The sequence below is a fragment of the Myodes glareolus genome, chromosome 14, assembly GCF_982192425.1.
Source record: "Myodes glareolus chromosome 14, mMyoGla1.1, whole genome shotgun sequence".
NCBI lineage: Eukaryota > Metazoa > Chordata > Mammalia > Rodentia > Cricetidae > Myodes > Myodes glareolus.
Genome location: NC_142039.1, coordinates 13,132,750 through 13,141,340, shown reverse-complemented (window position 1 = coordinate 13,141,340; position 8,591 = coordinate 13,132,750). Strand labels below are relative to the sequence as shown.

The 8,591-nt window shown below is 38.3% G+C and overlaps 1 long non-coding RNA gene across 1 annotated transcript; it reads left to right on the top strand.

Moving 5' to 3' along the window:
- Window positions 1–216: 216 nt before the first annotated feature.
- On the top strand, window positions 217–8,353 carry LOC125417648 (uncharacterized). The gene is made up of 3 exons (XR_007237198.3): window positions 217–413; window positions 883–1,005; window positions 7,579–8,353. It is a non-coding gene; the product is annotated as an uncharacterized LOC125417648 (long non-coding RNA).
- Window positions 8,354–8,591: the final 238 nt, after the last annotated feature.

The window sequence follows — 8,591 nt, the reverse complement described above, 5'->3', positions numbered from 1 at the left end:
GATTGGGGAGATGGAGGACTGGGAATTGGAAGGAACAAGAGGTAGGTTTGAGGGGGATAGAAACAAAAGAGATGTCTTGATGGAGGGAGCATTTTGGGGTTAGAGAGAAACCTGATGCCAGGGAAACACCCAGGAACCCACAAGTGTGACCCCCAACTAAGACTCCTACAATGATAGAGAGGGTGCTGTAGGCAGACTGGGACTACTCTAATTGTCACAGAGGTACTCTATCCAGTAACTAACTAATGGAAGCAGCGGCAGAGATCCACAGACAAGCACTGAGCTGAGCTTCATAGCGATTGTGCCAGCCAGGAGGTTAAGATGGGGGAAACCACAGAGACAGCTGACCTGAGCTCATGGACACTGGATCAACAATCAGGAAGCCTGCATGGGACTGTCCTGACCCTCTGCATGTATGTGACAACATGGGGAACTGGGTGGAAGGGTTGAAGCTTTGGGAAGGTTGAGAATCATTGCCTTCCTGGGCCCTGACAACAAAATCCTAGTTTCAGCTGAAAGTAGTTACATAACAAAGTACTTTGTCCCTTGGCCCCCCAACAGGCTGGAATGTTAGATCCAAAGGAAACTCCCTAGCATATGGGACAAAAAATAGCTACCTATAGTGCCTATTACCATACCAGGAAAGGTACCTGTTAAAACCAAATAGACCCAGATTCATCAACAGGTAGATCCATCAACCAAAATAGTTCTACCTACTCTATGTAAAACAGAAGTGGTTGTATAACTTTAAGAGAAAATTGTTGTTTCTATACAAATCACTCAGAAATCATTAGAAATAATCTGACTGTACTAAAAAGAAAATCATTGAAAAAAGGGGGTCCTGAGATGAAATAAATGACTAGTCTCCATTCCCATTTCCAGGTTCCTTCTAGATTGTAACTCTAATATCAGCCATCATGGGGCATTTGGCCCTTCTGCTTCTTCTAATTGCTGCTGATTCTTGAATCCATTAAGCTGATGGCTACTAGATTCCAATATAAAAAGGTAAGGATTTAACTCAGAATACAACTCGAGGGTCAAAGTTATATTTTGTTTTAATTACTATGCCTAAGAGATCCATAAAACAAAAATGCCTCCGATCCTAGGACCCTTGCCCAAGGAAAGATAGATCCTGAAGTGTTGGAGGCTATTGTTTATAGGAGATAACAAGCCACGTGTTTTACTACCCTAAACATATTTATTTGACCCAATTAAACCAAATGTGCTTAATGACAAGTGGAAGGGAGGTTCATAAGCAGGAAATGCCTCAGGATATATGCTTGCTCCAGTTTGAACCTTATGGACAATATTTAAGCCCTTGTAAGACATGACTGGGGTCATTTTCTGGGAACCTGGGTATGGAACTGGTCAATATTAATGTTTGCTTCAATTTTGACTTAAACTGTAGTAGAAGTCTTATTCTTGACCCATGGGACAAACAATTGCTCTGTTTATTGTATGAAGCCAGGTAGGGAATGGTTCCCAGGTTTTCTCTGCCAACTGGTTTCTTTCATATGTTAATCTTGATGTGATTTCTCCAGTCCCCAATCTCCTGCCACATTTTTGAGTTAACAATGAATTCAAATCCTGTTTCCTGCAGAAGTATGTTAATTAAGTAGGCCATCAGTTAGAGAATCACAAGCTAACTATGGGCCAAAAAGTTAAATACATGCTTCATTATTGTGTGTGTTTTCTTGTGCAAAGTATGGGATTCCAGTAGGGTGAAATTCTGGATTGATAAAATACTGACTAAAACAACTGGGGGGAGAAAGAGTTTATTAGTATTATTAATCCCACCAGTTAAAAATATGACCACTACTATAGTTTAAAGTCAAATTTAAAGCAAGCTTTAATTAAATACTGACCAGGTAGGTGAATTCTGGCCAGGTCCATATCTGGGTTCCCAGGAAATGACCCCAAGTCTCGTTTTGCAGGTGTTTAAGTATTTCCCATAAGATCTATTCAGGATATTTCCTGCCTATGTACATCCAATTAGGGACAAGCATACATCCTGATGTATTTCCGGGCTGTGAACCTCCCACCCACATGTTATGAAGCACATCTAGTGCAGTTGGGTCAAACAAACATGTTTGTGGGGGTGAAAACATGTGACTTGTTATCTCCCATAAACAATAACCTCCAATGATGTAGGAACTCAATGTCCTTGGGCAAGGAACTTACATATCAGGAGCATTTTTGTTTCATGGATCTCTTTGGCATAGCAATTAAAATTTAAAATGTAACTTTGGCTTCCCATTATTTTCCTCCCCAAATCCTGGGATTTACAAACATGGGAGAGTCAGGAGCTGTGTGAATGACTAGTAACAGATGATGAATCTTGTAGTCCACCACTTTTGGGTGATGCTTTTCTCTGAGCTCACTTGCCCATTCTCATTCTCAGAAGTACTTTCTCTCTCTTAATAAACTATCTCTAGTTCTCTTTCCAAACATGTGACCCAGGTCCAATTCTTTGTCTTTGAAGACAACAACCTGTAAAGTCCCAGCAGGTGCCCCCAAGATCCAATTCTATGCCTCTAGCAATAAGAATATGCAGTATACTATTCATAAAAAACAGGAAATGGCTATTCTCATATCCTACTAATAAAATACCCCAGCCATTTCACTAGAAAATATCATTATTAAATGTTCCCTGGTAGACATTTAGTGAGAGGCTGTTCTTTAAATAGATGGCTGGCTTATACTTGTATGTGTTATTGGCCTTTCCTAACAAGAGCATAAGATGGTGGATTAGAGAGGAAAAGAGCATTATTTTTGTAGGATGCACTTCTTTTGTAGAAGACAAAGGATAACTCTTAAAAGTGTAATTTTCAGCAAAGGAGCTGGATACAAAACTAATTCACAAAAATCAGTAGCCCTCCTAAACAAAAAAGACAAATGGCCTAAGAAAGAAATCAGGGAAACAACACCTTTCACAATAACCTCAAATAATATAAAATATCTTGATGCATCTCTAGCCAAGCAAGTAAAATACTTGTATGATTTAAAAAAAAAAACTTCAAGCAGTTGAAGACAGAAATAGAAGAAGATATCAAAAACTGGAAAGATGTGCCATGCTCATGGATCAGTAGGATTAACAAAGGAAAAAATGACCATCCTACCAAAGGCAATCTACAGATCCAAAGCAATCCCCATTAAAATTCCAAGACAATTCTTCACAGATCTTGATAAGACAATTTTCAGCTTTGTATGGAAACAAAAAGAAAATCTAGACTAGCTAAAACAAGCTGAATAATAAAAGACCGGAAGGGGTATTACCATCCTGAACTTCAAGCTGTACTACAAAGCTATAGCAACACCATGGTATTGACCCAAAAATAGACATATTGATCAATGGAATCGAATTGAAGACCCAGACACAAGTTCACACCCTATGGAGATGTGATTTTTTTAAAAAAAAAATAAAGATTACAGTAATACACACTGGAAAAAAAAAAGACAGAATCCTCAACCAACGGTGCTGGTCAAACTGGATGGCTACATGGAGAAGAATGCAAATAGATCCATATTCATCACCCTGCAAAAAAAATGATTCCAAATGGATGAAAGACCTCAACATAAAAATCAGACACACTAAAACTGATAAAAGAGAAAGTGAGGAATAGCCTTGAATGAATTGGTACAGGAAAAGACTTTCTGAACAGAACACAGTTAGCACAGGTATTAAAATCAACGATTAATAAATGGGATCTCATGAAACTTGTTGTAGACTATTATTTCAAGGTGTATTACTTTTATTTATGTTGCATTTGTGTAACTCTGTGAATCTGTGCTACTGTGCCTATCTAAAACACCTGATGATCTAATAAAGAGCTGAATGGCCAATAGCAAGGCAGGAGAAAGAAATGAACAAGGCTGGCAGACATAAAGGAGAAATATAAAGAGGAATCTGGCAGTGAAGGGATCTGGGGACAAGGGAGGAAAGAGGAGGACTTTAGAAGCCAGCCACCCAAGCACCCAGCTACACGGCCAGATATAGAGTAATAAGGAAAGAAAAGGTATACAATAATGGAGAAAGATAAAAGTACCAAGGCCAAAGATAAATGGGATAATTTAAGAAAAGCTGACAAGAAACAAGACAAGCTGAGGCCAGGCACTCATAACTAAGAATAAGTCTCCATGTGTGATTAATTTGGGAGCTAGATTAGTGGACCCCCTCAAAAAGCCGAAAGATCCCAAAAAAACAAAAGAGTAAGAGCAAAAATAACCAACAACATTATGGCACCCAACGTGGGGCTAGAGTGAAAAAACACTGACAACAACATTTTGATGCCCAACGTGGGACGCGTATTTTCATGTAGAGCCTGAGAAAGCTGAATAAAAGTATATGGCTTCTTCAAGAGTTTCTGCTTGCTGGTGAGCCCTGGAGCAGCTAGTACTTTAAGTCGGAACAAAAAGGTAAACAACCAATGTAAAAATGCCTGCCACATTGCTAGTGTCAGCATTCTAGAGCTTTAGGAAGGTTGAATGCAGTTTCTGGTGAGGCGAACCTCTGACCAGGATGCAATCTTTAGGTTTGGCTCTCACGAATCTCATGAATTGAGAAGCAGGCAGAGCTAGCCAAAAGAGCTACATGGAGGATCCAGGTGTAGCTTAACAGTCTAACATTTATTTGTGCAGTCAAAAAAAGATTAAAAGTTATACAATGAAAGCGGTGTGGATGGAAAAATCCTCTAAATAGTTTCCAGTGTGTTTCTCAGTGTGCATGGACTTAAGAAAGGAAGAAAATGAGTATAGGAAGTTATAGAAAGAAAGAAATAGTTTTAAAAAGTAATCTTTAAAGAGACAGTAAAAGTAATATAAAATAAAAAAAAAGTCACATAAAGATGGGAAATACATAGGAAGTCTGGATCCTGCATGCTATTGTGTTAATTTTGAATTTTTTAATTGCTGAAAAGTAAAGGACAGCTGCTAAGAAACCTGGAATTGAAAGAGGAACTGTTGAAATAAACTGGCCTAGATATTTTAATAAGCCTTAACTTAAGAAGTCAAAAATGTATTTGCCAAATAGATATCAAAAATGCTTTGGAGAAGTGGTTTTATTTTTGTTTCCATAGGAAACAAGAGACTGTGGATTTGTTCCAGGTAGTTATGAATCTGACTTGATCCAAGACCTCCTGAATTTTGACAGGTAATATCAATCATCAAAGATTATAACTGGTCTTCCCAGGACTTGGTCATTATCTCAAATTTTTCCTCAGGGACCCCTGGGGATATCTTTGTCCACAGCCAGCAGGAAGCAATATGGAGAGTACTACAGCCACATTCCCAAGTTTTGGGTGATATGGGTAGTCTTTGGTTATTTTGTGGGCTATGGATCTTTGTTATCATTTGGGGGAATATAGGAATGCTAAGATAAAAAGTTAGATTATTGAATCTACTTTAATCTAATAAACAACTATTAATCTCAGAAATTTTGTATTGTTATGGACTTTTGTATAGTGATATAAATGTGAGAAATCTGGAAGAGAAGGAATCTGGGTGCAAGAGAGGAAGGAAGAGGACTTCAGGGGTCAGTCACCCAGTACACAGCCAGACACTGAGTAAGAAGGAAAAAAAAAGGTATACAGGAATAGAAAAAGACAAAAACATAGAGGCCAAAAATAGATGGGATAATTCAGGAAAAGCTGGAAAGAAACAAGCCAAGCTAAAGCTAGACATCCATAACTAAAAATACGCCCCTCAAAAAGCTATAAGAGACCCAAAGAGTAAAAAAGTAAGAGCAAAAACAGCCAACAACAGAAATGGAGAAGCTTCTGCATGACAAAGACTCATCATTCAGACAAAGCAACAACCTACAGAGTTCGAAAAGATTTTTACCAACCCCATATATGATATAGGACTAATACCCAATATATATGAACTCAAGAAAATGGATATCATTAAAACAAATATATCATTTAAAAATTGGGATCTAGATCTAAACAGAACATTTTTCAATAGAGGAACCTCAAATGGTAGAGAAACACTTAAAGAAACGTTCAACATCCTTAGTGTAAAGCAAAACTACTGGGGGATTTCATCTTATAGCAGTCAGAATGGCTAAGATCAATAACACAAATGACAGCTCATGCTGGCTAGGATGTGGAACAAGAGGAACACACCTCCGTTGCTAGTAAGAGTGTAAGCTCATACAACCACTATAGAAAGCAATGTGATGTTCCTTAGAAAGAAGGAAGTTGATCCACCTCAAGATCCAACTATACCACTCTTGGACATGGTCTTAGTTAGTATTTCTCTTGCTATAGAAGAAAACACTATGACTACAGCAACTCTTATCTAGAAAACATTTCATTGGAATGCCTCACTTAAAGCTTCATGGGTTCAGTCCATTATTATCATGGCAGGAAGTAAGGCAGCAAACAGGCAGATATGATGGTTGAGGGGTAACTTAGTGTCCCACATCTATCTATCGTAAAAATAGATGATAGATAGATAGATAGATAGATAGATAGATAGATAGATAGATAGATAGATAGATAGATAGATGATAAAATGACTTCTAATGATAATCTGTTATATTCACAGATCAGTGATTTGCTCAGCTATCATCAGAGAAGTTCCTTTTGCAGCAGACAGGAACATATATAGAGACTCACAGTCAGACATTACACTGAGAGTGAGCGACCTTAGAACATCCCACCCTAAATAAAATGTCTCCATCAAATTCCTCCCCTCAGAGCTCAGGAAATCCTTGGAAGAAGAAGCAGAAAAGAGTGTAGGAACCAAAGGGGAAGGAAGACACCAGGAAAACAAGGTCCTCTAAATCAACATGAGCAAATCTCTAATGAATTCACAGAGACTGAAACAGCATGCATAGGACCCACACAGGTCTGTGTCAGGTCCTCTGCAACTATATTATGACTTACAGTTTAGTGTTTTTATGGGACTCCTGTGTGTGCCATTGAGTGTGTCTCTGATTTTTGTGACTTCTCTTTGACTCTTTTCCTTCTGTCAGTTTGCCTTGTCCAACTCTGAAGTGATAGTTTTTGCTTTATCTAATTATTTTTTTATTTTGCTATATTTAAAAAATAAGTGAATGAATGAAAACCTAGCCATTAGGTTAAAGGTTAACAACTGAACTGTCACTTGTACCTGTTGGGAGAGGGAAAATCAACTTTCTCCAAAGGAGTGATAATGGATATATCAACCACTAACATATAATGGATTCCACAGTTTCTTCGTTTGTTTGTTTTGGGGTTTTGTTTTTTTTGTGTGTGTGTGTGTGTGTGTGTGTGTGTGTGTGTGTGTGTGTGTGAGAGAGAGAGAGAGAGAGAGAGAGAGAGAGAGAGAGAGAGAGAGAGAGAGAGAGAGCTTTTATTTGGTTATACTTTGGTGGATTTGGGGGTCGTATTTGTTTTCTTGGTTGGGGAGTTGTATTGAGTTTCTGTTTGTTTTTTTAGAAAGAACTTAAATTTATGTGGGTTGGGAGGGAAGAGGATATGTAAAGACTTGGGGAAAAAGAATAAAATCAAAATATGTTTAAATTTAAAAATGTTTTGAATAACAAAAATGTAATTTAGAAAAAAGTTACATCAAGGGAACTTCTCTTTGCAACAGGTAGAAATCAGTACAGAAAACAACAATCAAGCAAAATGAAGAGTTGAGGAATCCAGTTCCAGTGACTCAGGGAACATTGTGGAAGAAGGGGCAGTAAGGTTGTAAAATCTGGGGGAGTTAGCTGTGAGAGTGTGTCTCCTAGTGATGTCATAAACTATACCCATGCAGTCTCACCAACATGACTGCCAAAATGAGTGTTGAAGAAGGACTACACCACATGACAAAATAGAAAGAGAAAAGTTCATGAGGCCTTAACCCTACACAAGCAATGATAGGCAACTGCGGAGAACTGAGAGTGAGAAGGGCAGGCTTGCCAGGGAAGAGCAGACGAGTCAGTCATCCAGTGCCCATCAGTCAGACCTGAAAACATCCATAAAGGTAACATGATATGGACCAAGCTGATTAGATTCTGGAATGTATATGTATGTACATATACAGATGCATATACCTAGCCATGGATATCATATACATATGTTCATGTAACAACAATGAATGGAAGAGGCCATGAATTTGAAGGAGAGTGAGGATGGCTATATGGGAAGGTTTAGATAGAGAAAAAGGAAATGTTGTAATTATGTTGTAATCTCAAAAAAATCTTATTTTGTGATCTAACCAGACTCTCCGAATTTGGCCGGACTCTCTGACTGTGGCTGACTCGAAGTCTTTCTGAAAAGCCATTGACTATGACACTGGGACCTGTTTCCTCTACATATAATGGATTTTGGGGATCCAGTCTGTTTGGACACTCACCTTCCTGGACCTGGAGGGAGGGGGAAGGAACTGGAACTTCCCACAGGGCAGGAAACCCTGACTGCCCTGGGGGACGAAGAGGGAGGAGGAGGGGGAGTAGGGGGAGTGGGAGGGTGTTGGGAGGGGGGGTGGAAATGGAAACTTTTATAATTTAATAAAATTTACTAAAAAAAAAAAATAAATAAATAAATAAATAAAAAAATAAATAAAGATAACTGCAAATATTTTCAAAAGAACATTAGGTTTATAGTTATATGAACAAA